Consider the following 19237-nt stretch of genomic DNA (forward strand, 5'->3'; position numbering starts at 1 on the left):
TGCTAACGCGCTCCATTTTAGCTCTAAATCATCCCATTCTCTCTCCAACATTTCTAACCATTAAATATCAGCCAATAACCTTCTAAAAACAACAAAATCAGCTCACTCCCTTCCTTGGAAAATTCGGCCAAAAATGGTACATTAACTCGGTAAATTTTCTACTTTGTTTTTCTATCACGTTTAATCGTTTTTCATCATTTCTCTTCATTTTCCTTAGAATAAAATCAATTCATCATCATTGTACAGCATTGAGCATTCAGCCAAGAGTGGGTATTGTGAAAATTTACTGATTTCTTGCCCAATTTAATTTCTAAACACATTTAACTAACTAAAACTATCAATTTAACTAAAAATCAAAACCTAAAAATTTCAATTTCTCTCTCCTAGAATTTCGTCCAGCCCTTGATATCACTTTTTGATCTCTCTCCTCAAGCATGCTAAATGGAAATAAAGGCATAGGAAAGGTAGAAATCAAGCTAAAATCGAAAAATCTTACCGTTAGACGCGTAAACGGTCGAAAACCGTGAATTTCTCTTTGAATTTTCTTGTTTCTCTTTGGTTTTTCTTTTCTTCTTCCTTTCCTCTCTATTTCCTCTCTTTTCTTCCTTATGGCCGGCCAGCACTCAAAATTTGGGTTTAAATGGCTGACTTTTCATTAAAATAATATTATTTCATTAAAAAAATGCCATGTGTCACTTTCCCATTGGCCCATTTTTAAAATTTCATCCATTTGTTTCCAAATTTTCACCATACACTTGTCTCATATATTCATAGCTTAGATAAAATTCTCAGACTCATCCAAAGTCTCGGTGGAGTAATTTTTACAATTTACACTTTTGCCCCCGTAAAAGTCAAAAATTACATTTTTGCCCCAAAAATTGAAAAATTGCCCATAGACATATTTTTCACCCCTTATACTCATACCATTCTCCAATTTGTCAAATTTGATCTAAATTCTCTCAAAATCTCAAATTTTGTCCGTGGGTGGCAAAATTACGATTTTGCCCCTACACTCCAAAAATCACCAGAATTAAACTTTTTCACTTCCTATCATTAAATTATACTCCAAATAGTTAATCTTGGTCAAAAATTTCACTCCATGATCAAATTATTATCTTAGGTGGCAAAACGACGATTTTGCCTTTGAATATCAAAATTTCTAATTTTACCCCAAATGAACCCTCGAACTCCGAACAATCATTTTTAGTCATTCCTGGACTATAAAATATTAAATTTCATCCTACAATTCCTATTTGAACTAGTTCGAGGTTAAATCAACTCAAGTGTACCGTTAGGTACGATATCGGGTTTCGTCTTTTCTTATGTGCTTTCCTAGCATAATAACATGCTACTCAGTGCATGTATGTCATGACATGTATTTATAGGGTTGGGTTTTACATAGACTGTTTCGAATCATGCATGCCTTATGCATTTTCAAATTCCAATTTTCATACTACCTTAGGAAATTTTCATTATGAAGCTTCATTATCCAAATTATCTTCATTCATCCTTTATTCTGTTCTTCCATACTAATGTGATATCATTCTCCCTAGACCAATCTGCAGTTTGTACTTAAAACTGTAAGACTTGAAATAAGGTTCTTCTAAGTACTTTTCAATGTCAATACGAATTTCACTTCCAACTTACGGCTTCCTCTTTACAGCCACATAATTTAATGCTAGCTTCCACAAAATCCGTAGCAAAACTCTTCTTGAGTATTTCCTTGGGAATATCCACCTTAGACTTATGTCTCACAGCATATGATCATTTAACTTGTGACTTAGCCATTTGGCTGCTTAGCAAATTTCAAAATCACACATCTCATACTAATCTCGTATAATTTTATAATTCTTCCTCAAAAATGTTTAAATATTCTTGAAACACTTAATCACTTGTTTACTCTTTCATACTCCAAGTATATCATTTCCATAAAGGCATGCCCAACTACTCATGTTTCAACTTATCTCCAAAGGTTTCTATCATACCCCGTAATTTACTTGTGTTGTCACTAATCCTTTCCTTTCAACAAAGTCAAGACAAGATTAGTACATTCTCATAACAATATTCTATATAAACTCATTTGCTATATCATTCTTGAAATCTCCATTCACACTCTCATCACTTGATATTGACATCTCTTATCAACATCTCATATATTCATCTAATGAAATACCCCATACTTTGATATGGTGATAAATAAAGTTGAGCGAATGCAAATTGAAGTCAATTAAAATGTTTAAAAGTGATAAGAGACGAAAGGAGTAGTTTAGGATAAAATATTCCGTAAATGAGAAAATAACAATAAAATAATAATAATTTTATCAGAGGAGAATTTGTGAGATAAAAGGCAATTCAGAAGTCAAGTGAGGCATAATAAGGTATTTCAGGTACCAAGGAGACAAGATAAAATTTTTAAAATATTAATATTTAGCCGGATGTCGAAATCAATCAAGAAGAAAGATCATATGGTTGATTCAAGTGGGGGAGAAGATGACAAGCCCGACTCTATAAAAATATTTATCATGACATACACGTGATGGATAACATGTTTGTATGCTAGGAGAGTCCCGAAAAAAATTTACAAAAGTCGGTATTGTACCTAGAGATACAACAAAGTTGATTTAAACCTCGAACTAGATCAAATAGAGAATTTATGATGAAATTAAGAATTTTAAACTCACAGAATGGTTTAATATGGTAATTCAGAGTTTGAGGATCAATTTGGAGTCAAACCGGAATTTTCGCTATCCAGGGGCAAAATGGTCATTTGCCACCTAAGGACAAAATGGGAATTTTAGAAAAGATTTTTTTGGCCCCATTTGACTTATTGGAGTAAGATTTGAGGTTTAGAAGTGAAAATTTTAATTTCGGTATAATTTGGAGTAAAAGGGTAAAATGGTAATTTTGCCACCCAAAATCGAAAATTTAATTTTTGAAAGGATTTTGATGAAATTTAATTATTTGGAGTGTGAAATGAGTATGAGGAGTGCAAATTATGCATTATGGCAAATTTTCAATTTTTAGGGTAAAAATGTAATTTTTGAAAAGTTCGGGGGCAAAAGTGTAATTTTGAAGAATTTGCTCCACCAAAACTTTGGAAAAATCTGGAAATTTCACTTAAGACTTGGATAAGTCAAAGGGAATGCATGGTGGAAAAAGTAGGACAAATGGATGGCTAGAAAAAAAAATGAATTAATAAAATATTTAAAATATGAATAAAATAATATTATTTCATTAAACAATAAAAAAGGCATAAAAAAATCAGCCCACCCATTCTTTTTCTTCAACATTCGGCCAAGCAAGAAACAAGAGAGAGAAAGGAGAAAATAAAACCCTAGCTAAGAAATTTAAAGGGAAAATAGGTGGAAATTCAAAAATCAAGTGAAAAAAGGTAACATTTCTTAAATTTGTCTTGTGCTTTACCTTTCCCATGCATTTTCCATCATTTTTCATGGTTGAATCATGTGATTTGAGGATGATTTGAATTCTGGTCATATGGGTTTAGAGAGAGAAAGTTGTTAGATAAATTTGATTTTGAGCTATGTTAGTGTTTAGTGTTAGTTTAGCATGTTTATGAGCAAAACAATAAGAAAAATATTTATCTTCTCCATGAATTTCTCTAGGCCGAATCTGGCCAATGGTATGTGAGGATGAGGTTGACTTTATTTTAAGAGAATTGGGTGGAAAAATGATGAATTATGAGGTTGGAAATTAAATGGGAATTTTCGGTGTAATAAATTGAAATTTTTACCCACTAGGGGTAAAAGCGTAATTTATAGTCCGGACTGATAAATTGGACCAAATTCACAGTCATTGAGGTATTGTGGATATAATTGGATAATTGAAATTGAAATGGATGGAATTGGAGTCGAATTGGGAATTTTAGGAATTTACACCGTGTATAGGCGAGTTAGGTCGGACACCGCAATTAAGCGATTGTCTAAACATTTCAAATCCTATCTAGTGCATACGCATAGATAAGAGCCTGAAATAATTTATGATAAATTGACACAATTTATTGAATTTTGTGTCATAGATTATGGATAAGTGGTGAGTCAATTGTTTCGGGTAAGAGACTACACCCGAGGGCGGAAGATAGGAGTATTTCTACTCCTAATACTGTGAGTAAACTTATTATCGTCTTAATTATCTATAGTAGTTTTATACAATTGTGTGATTTTATAGAAAATGGGTTTAAATGGTAAATTGCTATGTTTTAAGAGAAATTATGATTTTATAAATTTTCTGAAAAATCGAATATTGGTTTTGGAAATAGAGTAATTGGAGACTGCCTGCTTGTATTGTAAATTATGGTTTTAAATTGAATGGCTTATGATATTAAATGAGCATGAATGGCTAAACTAATTTTGGTATCAGAATTATTTGTATTGTGTATTCAGCCTTGAGAGGCTAGATTGCGATAAATTGCCATGTCATGCTAGAATGAATTTTATTGAATTGGTGGAATATATATTAATTATTTACTGCAGAGGGGGTTCCGTGGACCAGCCTATTAGAGGGGCACGGTAAACTCCATTATATTATTACCTCGAACGGAGAGGCGCGTAGGGTATCTCCTGGGGTAAAGCTTAGGGTTCACTTCACGCCAAACCACCACGTGAAGGGGAACTTAGCCAACGCCAAGGAACGACTGTATTTTTCTCAAACTAAAAATATATTTTAAGTGTATACAAAATTTTAACAGCCTTGGCGGACTCGGTTGGATGCCCTGCGCAAGGTATCACCGAGTATAAGTTTTGGCACGAGCCAAAGTTTTAAGAAATTCATAAGCCAAGTTGATTACTCGATTTTTATGGATTGATTTTATTTGGTTGAAATGAGATGAAAGGTAATGAAATTACAGTATGATGATTTATTTTAATTGTCTCCATTTACTCGACTTTAGATAGTTTAGATGGTATCTGTTTACTCACTGGGATTTTATAATCTCACCACCCTCATTTCCTCACATTTCAGGCTCAGGGAATTTCGTAGTTAGCTGACTTGAACAAGGACCTTCATTTGGACTCGAATCGGTAAAAGCTGTAGGTTTCCAACTTCCGATGCATTTTGGATAGATATGGGCCCACGTGTCACTGTAAAAGAAATTTTATGCTTTGGTTATTTGCTTTGTAGTATATATGAATATAATTATCTTTTACGCTATAAGAATTATGTACCGATAGTTTTATGAAAATTATTTTACAAGAAAATAGTTTATTTTATTGAATATTTTTATCATATTCAAATGGTTAAATTTTCACTTCAAATGAACGGTTTAGATACTTAATTTTTTCTTTTTTTATCATTAAATATATATTTTCGGCTTACCTACTACATTTTTAGCAAGTTTCGAGGTTTTTGACAAAAATGACGAAAATGCCCCTGTGAGCCAGAAAAAAAAAAACAATATGTTATGTTATGATTTGGAAATGATTTGTAATCCTTCGTATTTTGATTATTTGATAACTATTGCTCACCGGGGAAGTGCGAAAGCTGATACGAGAGCCTTGCGAGGTTTCGATCGACATTCGGGGTGAAGAATGTTTGTCGAGGCTTCGCGGCGATTGTCACGAGCTCGATGGGGAGTTCCGGGTCGTGACAATTTTATTGGTATCAGAGCATGGTTTAAAGATTAGATATTTTGATTTTAAAGCTTTGGATTTAAAAGTTTTTTGTTTTAAAGTTGTTTTAAGGAATCTACACTAACACTGCGTGGCCCCAAGTCCAGTTAAGTTAGGTTAGATTAAATAGAATGTATGCATCTACATATAGAAATCTACCTACTTTTGAGATGCATAAATAATTAAGTAATTACTATTTGATTGCATATAGGTTTTGAGGTGCACTGGTGACATACACACCATGTCTAGAAGAGGTGGTAGTCTCGATACCTCTCATAGTGATAGCGAGCGATTGCTAGATTCTACTGCTAGGAGCCGATGGCAGTCCGAATCGAGTAGTCCAAAAAGTGCAGATAGTGATAATATTAATGTTAGCATGAGAGGTTCCCTTTTGAGAGAATCTAAGGAACATGTTAAAGAAATAGGGAAATTAAGGATAGCCGAAGGAGGTATTCGTTCTAGGAAGAGCGTGATAGTAGTCCGACACTTTCCACTAGGCTGTGGGAGAAATATAAGGGGACAACCAGAAAAGGATAAGGAGAAAATAACAGTGGCGAGTAAACCCCTTAGAAAAGTGTCAAGTGTACGACATTTTCCTCCCGGTTGTGGAAAAAATGCTGCACCGGTGAGTGATAAAGAATATAGGAGAATACAACAAGCCTGGATTGAGGAGCAAAGGAAAAAAAGTCTCAAGAGGAGGAAAACCCGAAAGAGGATCTTTAGGAAGACTCGGAGTAGAATTTTTCGATAAGATCAGATTAAGATGATGATCCCAAGGACATGCAATATTTTCGTAGGATTTTACACTACCTTAACTCTAAGTAGATGTTGTGTAAAAGAGATAATAATGATCTGTACAAAGAATTAAAAATAGTTTGGCTTTTAAAGTATAGGACTAGAATGTATTATAAAATGGTTGTTTAAGTAACTGAAGGTATATGGGAATCTTTAGTATGATAGGGATAAATTGGTAATATAATTATTGAGGAAGGTTATAGAATGAAGCAATAAGGTTATAAATGACATTCGGAATGGATAATATGATTAAGTTAATGATTGTAATTTAAGAATGAAGGGGATTATTCAGTGATGTTATGACACTATGAGATAATAGTTGGGCACAAATATAACCCAATGAAGTTAAATTATGGAATATGGGGAACATAAAATTTTGATTCAGTAAGGATTGTGAGAATAAAGTGAGAAGGAAGCCGGGCTATTTTCGTAGTTAATTATACCGAAAGTCAATAAGATTATTGGAGTATAAGACAAAGAAGATAATTGGATAAGGATGACAATAAATTTGAGGAAAGTTGTAGATAGTAGGCAACTTATGTGTGGAGTGATATATGTATCATGAATTTATTACATTGTATGGAAAGGATGTTATGAGGTGGAATTTTATGAACGTTGATAAAAGTCAAAAGATGACATGAGATGAAAGTATTAATCTGGCTTAGTGTGTATGACAAGAAAATATAAGGTACCTATACTTATGAAACTCATGATATATATCTAGAAGGGAAACCACTGGTTGAGAATGATTGATGTGGTGACTTTGAATGCGGACAAATAGCTTTGATGAGAAAATTTCCAATAGCTACAGTACTTCAGCATTGATTGTTCAACGTTATACTGCTCCGAATACCTCACGCCTATGATGCATGAGTAAGATGGGAGTGACACGATAATGCGCTTACAAATTGAATTTTGGTTGTTGGTCATTGTGTTTTGTTATTTGGGAGTCTTAAATATTCTGGAGAATGTTTACCCAAATGAATTGAAAACTTCTTTATTGCCTTGTACATGGGCATGTAAAAAAAAAATTGAAAGATTCTTGAGATGACTATATTGAGATGAGATACCAAGTAATGAAAGTGTGAAGGAAGAATTAAGAGACTGGTATAGAAAATCAATTTATATAGAATATCATTACGAGAATTTGTAATATCTATTTTGATACAGTAAAATGACAAGGGTTAGTAACAACATGAGGCTAATTGTGTGGCACCCTGGAAATCTCTGAAGATGAGTTAGGGATTGAATGGATGAGTACGTATTTATATATCTTTAAGATTAAGTGTTTTAAGAATACATAAACATCTTTGAGAAGAGATTATAATCATACACAGCAAGTATGACACATAAAATTTTTTAAAACTTGCTGAGAAGCCTAACTGCTAAATCACAAGTTAAGGAATCACATGCTGTGAGACATAAGTTTAAGATAGATATTCCCAAGGAAAAACTCAAGAGAAGTTTTACTTTAGATCTCGTTAAAGCAAGCACTAAGTTATGTGTTTATAAAAAGGAAGCTGTAAGCTGAGAGTGATATTAGTATTAATATTGAAAAATACTTAAGGAGAATCTAGTTTTAAGTTTTACAATTTCAAGTACAATTTATAAATTGGTTAAGGAAGAATGATGTTATGTTCATAGGAAGGAGTGGAACAAAGGATGATAGAAGTTGACCTTGAAAATGAAGTCAGATAATGAAACTTTCCTAATATATTATGGAAATTGGAATTCAAAAATGCTTGAGGCATACATGATTCAAATGGGTTCGAGTCTTAAGTGACAAATCAATATCGTAATGCAAGAAAGATACAAGGTAATATAGAGGCATGAAAGATGATTATGGACAAAAGGATGACTCTTAGGAATTGTGGTATTGCATGAGATGCAATGATCAAGTTGAGATAAATCTTTGAGGCATCAATGGGATTATAAAGCATAAACGCATAATAGATTATAATTCAATGGAGATGACATTGTGATGAATGATACATAGTATAAGGAAACTCAAACATATGGTTGGAAATGATATGAATGATATGAAGTTATACACAAGTATAATAAGAAGGTTGACATGCATTATAAGAATTATTATATTGAAACTAGGATTGGGATACGGATGAATAAAGGGGGAATGTAGTCCAAGGCATGTGAACACATGGATTCCTATATATAAAGAGAGATGTTGACATTTGAAAATGCATGTATATATGTATATATGAAATTGATAATTTTACTAACTAAAGTGAAGAATGGTTCTCAGTAATTGGGAGATTTTGAAATAGTGTCCAGAGAGGTCAGTGAGCTAATGTCACGACCCGAAACTCCCCATCGAGCCCGTGACAACCGCCGCGAAGCCTCGACAAACATTCTTCACCCCGAACGTCGATCGAAACCTCGCAAGGCTCTCGTATCAGCTTTCGCACTTCCCCGGTGAGCAATAGTTATCAAATAATCAAAATACGAAGGATTACAAATCATTTCCAAATCATAACATAACATTTTTTTTTTGCTCATAGGGGCATTTTTGTCATTTTTGTCGAAAACCTCGAAACTTGCTAAAAATGTAGTAGGTAAGCCGAAAATATATATTTAATGATTTAAAAAAAAATTAAGTATCTAAAACGTTCATTTGAAGTGAAAATTTGACCATTTGAATATAATAAAAATATTCAATAAAATAAACTATTTTCTTGTAAAATAATTTTCATAAAACTATCGATACATAATTCTTATTGCGTAAAAGATAATTATATACATATATACTATAAAACAAATAACCAAAGCATAAAATTTCTTTTACAGTGACACGTGGGCCCACATCTATCCAAAATGCATCGGAAGCTGGAAACCTACAGCTTTTACCGATTCGAGTCCAAATGAAAGTCCTTGTCAAAATCAGCTAACTATGGAATTCCCTGAGCCTGAAATGTGAGGAAATGAGGGTGGTGAGATTATAAAATCCCAGTGAGTAAACAGATACCATCTAAACTATCTAAAGTCGAGTAAATGGAGACAATTAAAATAAATCATCATACTGTAATTTCATTACCATTCAACTCATTTCAACCAAATAAAATCAATCCATAAAAATCGAGAAATCAACTTGGCTTATGAATTTCTTAAAACTTTGGCTCGTGCCAAAACTCATACTCGGTGATACCTTGCGCAGGGCATCTAACCGAGTCCGCCAAGGCTGTTAAAATTTTGTGTACACTTAAAATATATTTTTGTTTGAAAAAAATACAGCCGTTCCTTGGCGTTGGCTGAGTTCCCCTTCACGTGGTGGTTTGGCGTGAAGTGAACCCTAAGCTATACCCCAGGAGATACCCTACGCGCCTCTCCGTTCGAGGTAATAATATAATGGAGTTTACCGTGCCCCTCTAATAGGCTGGTCCACGGAACCCCCTCTGCAGTAAATAATTAATATATAATCCACCAATCAATAAAATTCATTCTAGCATGTCATGGCAATTTATCACAACCTAGCCTCTCAAGGCTGAATACACAGTATACATAATTATAACACCAAAATCAGTTTAGCCATTCATGCTCATTTATTGTCATAAGCCATTCAATTCAGAACCATAAATTTGCAACACAAACTAGCAGTCTCCAATTACTCTATTTTCAAAACCAATATTCGATTTTTCAGAAAATTTATAAAATCACAATTTCCCTTAAAACATAACAATTTACCATTTAAACCCATTTTTCATAAAATCACATAGTTGTATAAAACTACTCTAGATAATTAAGACGATAATAAGTTTACTCACAATGTCTAGAATGCAGACTTTCGAAGCACTCTGTCTACTGGTCCTCGGATGTAATTTTCTTGCCTTTATTGGAGGACTCACCACCTTGACACAGTACAAAATCGAGAATTCACTAAGTTGGTACTAAATCAAAATTAAACTAATTTGGACTACCAATGCATGATATGGAATGCAAAAATGCACTGGTAACTATCTAAATCCGGTATTAGCCTAATTCGTCTTATCACCCGATTAAATTCCTAACGGGTTCGTTTAAACTCCAATTTAATTCTTTTCAGTTTCTATACCTCAATTGCACCCAAATTAACTTAATGTCCCTCAGTGTGATGCAAATTATCAGTCCCAATAGTAAATTACGAAAATACCCCTAGTGGGTAAAAATTCGTATTTTTGCTCCGAAAATTCTCATTATTTTTCTAGGCTCATAATTCATTATTCCTTAACCAATTCTCCTAGAATAAAATCAAACTCATCCTCACTCACTACATGGTAAATTCAGCCATTAATGGTTGGGGGAGAAAATAAATTCTTTTCTTGTTGTTTTGTTTCTAAATATGCTAAACTAACTAAAAACACTAACATAAATTAAAATCAAATAAATCCAACAACTTTCTCTCTCCTAACCCATTTTTTCAGAATTGAATTCATCATGAAAACATGTAATTTAATCATGGAAAATAAAGAGAAATGCTTGGGAATAAGAAAACTCAAGCTTAATAGAAAAAATCTCACCTTTTTCACTTAATTTCCTTGAAAATTCACACTTTTTCTTTGATTTTCTCTCTCTAGGGTTTTGTTTTCTCCTTTCTCTCTCTTGTTTCTTGCTTGGCCGAATGTTGAAGAAGAAGAATGGGTGGGCTGATTTTTTTTATGCATTTTTATTGTTTAATGAAATAATATTATTTTATTCATATTTTAAATATTTTATTAATTCATTTCTTTTTTCTAGCCATCCACTTGTCCTATTTTCTTTCACCATGCATTCCCTTTGACTTATCCAAGTCTTAAGTGATATTTCCAGATTTTTCCAAAGTTTTGGTGGAGCAAATTTTTCAAAATTACACTTTTGCCCCTGAACTTTTCAAAAATTACATTTTTACCCCAAAAATTGAAAATTTTCCATAATGCATAATTTTCACTCCTCATACTCATTTCACACTCCAAATAATTAAATTTGATCAAAATCCTTTCAAAAAATTAAATTTTCGATTTCGAATGGTAAAATTACCATTTTACCCTTTTACTCCAAATTATACCGAAATTAAAATTTTTCACTTCTAGACCTCAAATCTTACTCCAATAAGTCAAATGGGGCCAAAAATCTTTTCTAAAAATTTTCATTTTGTCCCCAGGTGGCAAATGACCATTTTGCCCCTGGATAGCGAAAATTCCAATTTGACTCCAAATTGATCCTCGAACTCCGAATCACCATATTAACCCATTCTGGGACTTTAAAATTCTTAATTTCATTGTAAATTCTCTATTTGATCTAGTTCGAGGCTTAAATCAACTTTATTGTACCTCTAGGTACAATACCGACTTTTGTAAATTTTTCGAAACTCTCCTAGCATGCAAACATACTATCCATCACATGTATGTCATGATAAATATTTTTATAGAGTCGAGCTTGTCATCTTCTCCCCCACTTGGATCAACCATATGATCTTTCTTCTTGATTAACTTCGACATCCTGCTAAATATTAATATTTTAATAATATTTTATTAATAAAATATTATTTTATTCTAAAAATTTTATCTTGTCTCTTTGGTACCCAAAATACCTTATTATGCCTCACTTGACTTCCAAATCGCCTTTTATATCACAAATTCTCCTCTGATAAAATTATTATTATTTTATTATTATTTTCTCACTTGCGAAACATTTTATCCTAAACTACTCCTTTCGTCTTTTATCACTTCTAAACATTTTAATTGACCTCAATATGCATTCGATCAATTTTATTTATCACCATATCAAAGTATGGGGTATTTCAATCTCCCCCACTTAAATAGAATTCGTCCTCGAATTCCCATCGATGTTGCGTTATCAATCTCCTTCTATGATCCTACTCCTTGTTCCTTCTATGGGGACATTCAATTTATTTCCTTCGTTCACCTTCAGTTCAATTAAATGCTTTATTTACGGTAATTATCATCCTTTGGAATCGGATCAGTAATACTTTTCACAACCATGATCTCTTATATCTAGACACTAAGCATGCCTTTATCACCATTATTACATTTGAACCATAACTTCATCTCAATTATACCGATTTCGATCACATATCATACTTACTTATGTATACCTATTCATCGTTTTATTAATTTGCTCCATACCAATTTTCTCAACCTTGATTCATCCATCTTATACTGGTCCAAACCCTTCCTTTAATGGAGTTCCATTAAAAACTTAAACAATTTAAGGTTTACTTTCAAAGTCATTCATAACTTTAATCGTTCATTACATGTCTGTTAACACTTTAGCTCACTAACCTCTCTGGACACTATTTCAAAATCTCCCAATTACCGAGAACCATTCTTCACTTCAGTTAGTAAAATTATCAATTTCATATATACATATATACATGCATTTTCAAATGTCAACCTCTCTCTTTATATATAGGAATCCATGTGTTCACATGCCTTGGACTACATTCCCCCATTATTCATCTGTATCCCAATCCTAGTTTCAATATAATAATTCTTATAGTGCATGTCAACCTTCTTATTATACTTGTGTATAACTTCATATCATTCATATCATTTCCAACCATATGTTTGAGTTTCCTTATACTATATATCATTCATCACAATGTCATCTCCATTGAATTATAATCTATTATACGTGTATGCTTTATAATCCTATTGATGCCTCAAAGATTTATCTCAACTTGATCATTGCATCTCATGCAATACCACAATTCCTAAGAGTCATCCTTTTTGTCCTTAATCATCTTTCATGCCTCTATATTACCTTGTATCTTTCTTGCATTACGATATTGATTTGTCACTTAAGACTCAAACCCATTTGAATCATGTATGCCTTAAGCATTTTCGAATTCCAATTTCCATAATATATTAGGAAAGTTTCATTATCTGACTTCATTTTCAAGGTCAACTTCTATCATCCTTTGTTCCACTCCTTCATATGAACATAACATCATTCTTCCTTAACTAATTTATAATTTGTACTTGAAATTGTAAAACTTTAAATTAGATTCTCCTCAAGTATTTTTCAATACTAATACTAATATCACTCTCAGCTTACAACTTCTTTTTATAATCACATAACTTAGTGCTTGCTTTAACGAGATCCAGAGCAAAACTTCTCTTGAGTATTTCCTTGGGAATATCTATCTTAAACTTATGTCTCACAGCATGTGATCCCTTAACTTGTGATTTTGCCATTAGGCTTCTCAGCAAGTTTTAAAAATTTTACGTTTCATACTTGTTGTGTATGATTAGAATCTCTTCTCAAAGATGTTTATGTATTCCTAAAACATTTACTCTTAAAGATATATAAATACATACTCATCCATTCAACTCCTAACTCATCTTCATAAGTTTCTAGGGTGCCACACAATTAGCCTCATGTTGTTACTAACCCTTGTCATTTTACTGTATCAAAACAGATATTACAAATTCTCATAATGATATTCTATATAAACTGATTTTCTATACCAGTCTCGTAATTCTTCCTTCACACTTTCATTATTTGGTATCTCATCTCAATATAGTCATTTCAAGAATCTTTCAAATTTTTTTCTTTTAATTATATGCCTATATACAAGGCAATAAAGAAGTTTTTCAATTCATTTGGGTAAACATTCTCCAGAATATTCAACACTCCCAAATAACAAAACACAATGACCAACAACCAAAATTCAATTTGTAAGCTCATTATCGTGTCACTCCCATCTTACTCATGCATCATAAGCGTGAGGTATTCGGAGCAGTATAACATTGAACAGTCAATGCTGAAGTACTGTAGCTATTAGAAATTTTTTCATCAAAGCTATTTGTCTGCATTCAAAGTCACCACATCAATCATTCTCAACCAGTGGTTTCCCTTTTAGATATATATCATGAGTTCCATAAGTATAGATACCTTTTATTTTCTTGTCATACACACTATGCCAGATTAATACTTTCATCTCATGTCATCTTTTGACTTTTATCAACGTTCATAAAATTCCACCTCATAACATCCTTTCCATACAATGTAATAAATTCATGATACATATACCACTCCACACATAAGTTGCTTACTATCTACAACTTTCCTCAAATTTATTGTCATCCCTATCCAATTATCTTCTTTGTCTTATACTCCAATAATCTTATTAACTTTCGGTATAATTAACTACGAAAACAGCTCAGCTTCCTCCTTATTTTATTCTCACAATCCTTACTGAATCAAAATTTTATATTCCCCATATTCCATAATTTAACTTCATTGGGTTATATTTGTGCCCAACTATTACCTCATAGTGTCATAACATCACTGAATAATCCCCTTCATGCTTAAATTACAATCATTAACTTAATCACATTATCCATTCCGAATGTCATTTATAACCTTATTGCTTCCTTCTATAACCTTCCTCAATAATTATATTACCAATTTATCTCTGTTATACTAAGAGATTCCCATACATATCCAATTATTTAAACTGCTATTTTACATTCCGTTCGAGTCATACAAAATAAAAGCCACTCCTAATTCCTTTACACAGGTAACTACTACATCTTCCCTTAAACGACACTTGCCTAGATTTATGACAATACAACTTCAACTAAAGTATTAAACATCTTTAGGTTCCTCATTGTCCTGATCCGGGCACATCAATGGATCCTCTTCCTCCTGAGATTTTCTCCTTTGTTCTTCAATCCAGGCTTGTTGTATTCTCTTATATTCTTCATCACTCACCGGTGTAGCATTTCTTCCACAACCGGGAGGAAAATGTCGTACACCTGACACTTTTCTAAGAGGTTTACTTGCCACTGTTACTTTCTCTTTATCCTTTTCTGGTTGTCCCTTTACATTTCTCCCACAACCTGGTGGAAAGTGTCGGACTACTGTCACGCTCTTCTTAGAACAAATACCTCCTTCGGCTATCCTTAATTTCCCCCTTTCTTTAACATGTTCCTTAGATTTTCTCAAAAGGGAACCTCTTATGCTTACATTAATATTATTACTATCTGCACTTTTTGGACAACTCGGTTCAGGTTGCCATCGGCTCTTAGCAGTAGAATCTAGCGATCCCTCGCTAATACTATGAGAGGCGTCGAGACTACCATCTCTCCTAGACATGGTGTATGTGTCACCAGCGCACCTCAAAACCTATATGCAATCAAATAGTAATTGTTTAATTATTTATGCATCTAAAAAAATAGGTAGATTTCTATATGTAGATGCATATATTCTATTCAATCTAACCTAACTTAACTTAACTTAACTGGACTTGGGGCCACGCAGTGTCAGTGTAGATTTCTTAAAACAACCTTAAAATCAAAAACTTTAAAATCCAAAGCTTTAAAATCAAAATATCTGATCTTTAAACCATGCTCTGATACCAATCTAAATTGTCACGACCCGAAACTCCCCATCGAGCCCGTGACAACCGCCGCGAAGCCTCGACAAACATTCTTCACCCCGAACGTCGATCGAAACCTCGCAAGGCTCTCGTATCAGCTTTCGCACTTCCCCGGTGAGCAATAGTTATCAAATAATCAAAATACGAAGGATTACAAATCATTTCCAAATCATAACATAACATTTTTTTTTTGCTCATAGGGGCATTTTTGTCATTTTTGTCGAAAACCTCGAAACTTGCTAAAAATGTAGTAGGTAAGCCGAAAATATATATTTAATGATTTAAAAAAAAATTAAGTATCTAAAACGTTCATTTGAAGTGAAAATTTGACCATTTGAATATAATAAAAATATTCAATAAAATAAACTATTTTCTTGTAAAATAATTTTCATAAAACTATCGATACATAATTCTTATTGCGTAAAAGATAATTATATACATATATACTATAAAACAAATAACCAAAGCATAAAATTTCTTTTACAGTGACACGTGGGCCCACATCTATCCAAAATGCATCGGAAGCTGGAAACCTACAGCTTTTACCGATTCGAGTCCAAATGAAAGTCCTTGTCAAAATCAGCTAACTATGGAATTCCCTGAGCCTGAAATGTGAGGAAATGAGGGTGGTGAGATTATAAAATCCCAGTGAGTAAACAGATACCATCTAAACTATCTAAAGTCGAGTAAATGGAGACAATTAAAATAAATCATCATACTGTAATTTCATTACCATTCAACTCATTTCAACCAAATAAAATCAATCCATAAAAATCGAGAAATCAACTTGGCTTATGAATTTCTTAAAACTTTGGCTCGTGCCAAAACTCATACTCGGTGATACCTTGCGCAGGGCATCTAACCGAGTCCGCCAAGGCTGTTAAAATTTTGTGTACACTTAAAATATATTTTTGTTTGAAAAAAATACAGCCGTTCCTTGGCGTTGGCTGAGTTCCCCTTCACGTGGTGGTTTGGCGTGAAGTGAACCCTAAGCTATACCCCAGGAGATACCCTACGCGCCTCTCCGTTCGAGGTAATAATATAATGGAGTTTACCGTGCCCCTCTAATAGGCTGGTCCACGGAACCCCCTCTGCAGTAAATAATTAATATATAATCCACCAATCAATAAAATTCATTCTAGCATGTCATGGCAATTTATCACAACCTAGCCTCTCAAGGCTGAATACACAGTATACATAATTATAACACCAAAATCAGTTTAGCCATTCATGCTCATTTATTGTCATAAGCCATTCAATTCAGAACCATAAATTTGCAACACAAACTAGCAGTCTCCAATTACTCTATTTTCAAAACCAATATTCGATTTTTCAGAAAATTTATAAAATCACAATTTCCCTTAAAACATAACAATTTACCATTTAAACCCATTTTTCATAAAATCACATAGTTGTATAAAACTACTCTAGATAATTAAGACGATAATAAGTTTACTCACAATGTCTAGAATGCAGACTTTCGAAGCACTCTGTCTACTGGTCCTCGGATGTAATTTTCTTGCCTTTATTGGAGGACTCACCACCTTGACACAGTACAAAATCGAGAATTCACTAAGTTGGTACTAAATCAAAATTAAACTAATTTGGACTACCAATGCATGATATGGAATGCAAAAATGCACTGGTAACTATCTAAATCCGGTATTAGCCTAATTCGTCTTATCACCCGATTAAATTCCTAACGGGTTCGTTTAAACTCCAATTTAATTCTTTTCAGTTTCTATACCTCAATTGCACCCAAATTAACTTAATGTCCCTCAGTGTGATGCAAATTATCAGTCCCAATAGTAAATTACGAAAATACCCCTAGTGGGTAAAAATTCGTATTTTTGCTCCGAAAATTCTCATTATTTTTCTAGGCTCATAATTCATTATTCCTTAACCAATTCTCCTAGAATAAAATCAAACTCATCCTCACTCACTACATGGTAAATTCAGCCATTAATGGTTGGGGGAGAAAATAAATTCTTTTCTTGTTGTTTTGTTTCTAAATATGCTAAACTAACTAAAAACACTAACATAAATTAAAATCAAATAAATCCAACAACTTTCTCTCTCCTAACCCATTTTTTCAGAATTGAATTCATCATGAAAACATGTAATTTAATCATGGAAAATAAAGAGAAATGCTTGGGAATAAGAAAACTCAAGCTTAATAGAAAAAATCTCACCTTTTTCACTTAATTTCCTTGAAAATTCACACTTTTTCTTTGATTTTCTCTCTCTAGGGTTTTGTTTTCTCCTTTCTCTCTCTTGTTTCTTGCTTGGCCGAATGTTGAAGAAGAAGAATGGGTGGGCTGATTTTTTTTATGCATTTTTATTGTTTAATGAAATAATATTATTTTATTCATATTTTAAATATTTTATTAATTCATTTCTTTTTTCTAGCCATCCACTTGTCCTATTTTCTTTCACCATGCATTCCCTTTGACTTATCCAAGTCTTAAGTGATATTTCCAGATTTTTCCAAAGTTTTGGTGGAGCAAATTTTTCAAAATTACACTTTTGCCCCTGAACTTTTCAAAAATTACATTTTTACCCCAAAAATTGAAAATTTTCCATAATGCATAATTTTCACTCCTCATACTCATTTCACACTCCAAATAATTAAATTTGATCAAAATCCTTTCAAAAAATTAAATTTTCGATTTCGAATGGTAAAATTACCATTTTACCCTTTTACTCCAAATTATACCGAAATTAAAATTTTTCACTTCTAGACCTCAAATCTTACTCCAATAAGTCAAATGGGGCCAAAAATCTTTTCTAAAAATTTTCATTTTGTCCCCAGGTGGCAAATGACCATTTTGCCCCTGGATAGCGAAAATTCCAATTTGACTCCAAATTGATCCTCGAACTCCGAATCACCATATTAACCCATTCTGGGACTTTAAAATTCTTAATTTCATTGTAAATTCTCTATTTGATCTAGTTCGAGGCTTAAATCAACTTTATTGTACCTCTAGGTACAATACCGACTTTTGTAAATTTTTCGAAACTCTCCTAGCATGCAAACATACTATCCATCACATGTATGTCATGATAAATATTTTTATAGAGTCGAGCTTGTCATCTTCTCCCCCACTTGGATCAACCATATGATCTTTCTTCTTGATTAACTTCGACATCCTGCTAAATATTAATATTTTAATAATATTTTATTAATAAAATATTATTTTATTCTAAAAATTTTATCTTGTCTCTTTGGTACCCAAAATACCTTATTATGCCTCACTTGACTTCCAAATCGCCTTTTATATCACAAATTCTCCTCTGATAAAATTATTATTATTTTATTATTATTTTCTCACTTGCGAAACATTTTATCCTAAACTACTCCTTTCGTCTTTTATCACTTCTAAACATTTTAATTGACCTCAATATGCATTCGATCAATTTTATTTATCACCATATCAAAGTA

At 32.7% G+C, this 19237-nt stretch overlaps 2 long non-coding RNA genes across 2 annotated transcripts; both read right to left on the bottom strand.

The window, feature by feature from the left end:
* Positions 1-9120: 9120 nt before the first annotated feature.
* On the bottom strand, positions 9121-11369 carry LOC148762199 (uncharacterized). The gene is made up of 3 exons (XR_016027141.1): positions 10931-11369; positions 10199-10282; positions 9121-9343 (listed from the first exon to the last, which is right to left on the bottom strand). It is a non-coding gene; the product is annotated as an uncharacterized LOC148762199 (long non-coding RNA).
* A 4808-nt stretch (positions 11370-16177) lies between these two features.
* LOC148762200 (uncharacterized) lies at positions 16178-18426 on the bottom strand. The gene is made up of 3 exons (XR_016027135.1): positions 17988-18426; positions 17256-17339; positions 16178-16400 (listed from the first exon to the last, which is right to left on the bottom strand). It is a non-coding gene; the product is annotated as an uncharacterized LOC148762200 (long non-coding RNA).
* Positions 18427-19237: the final 811 nt, after the last annotated feature.

The sequence above is a fragment of the Theobroma cacao genome, chromosome 6, assembly GCF_053813885.1.
Source record: "Theobroma cacao isolate CCN51 chromosome 6, ASM5381388v1, whole genome shotgun sequence".
Taxonomy (NCBI): domain Eukaryota; kingdom Viridiplantae; phylum Streptophyta; class Magnoliopsida; order Malvales; family Malvaceae; genus Theobroma; species Theobroma cacao.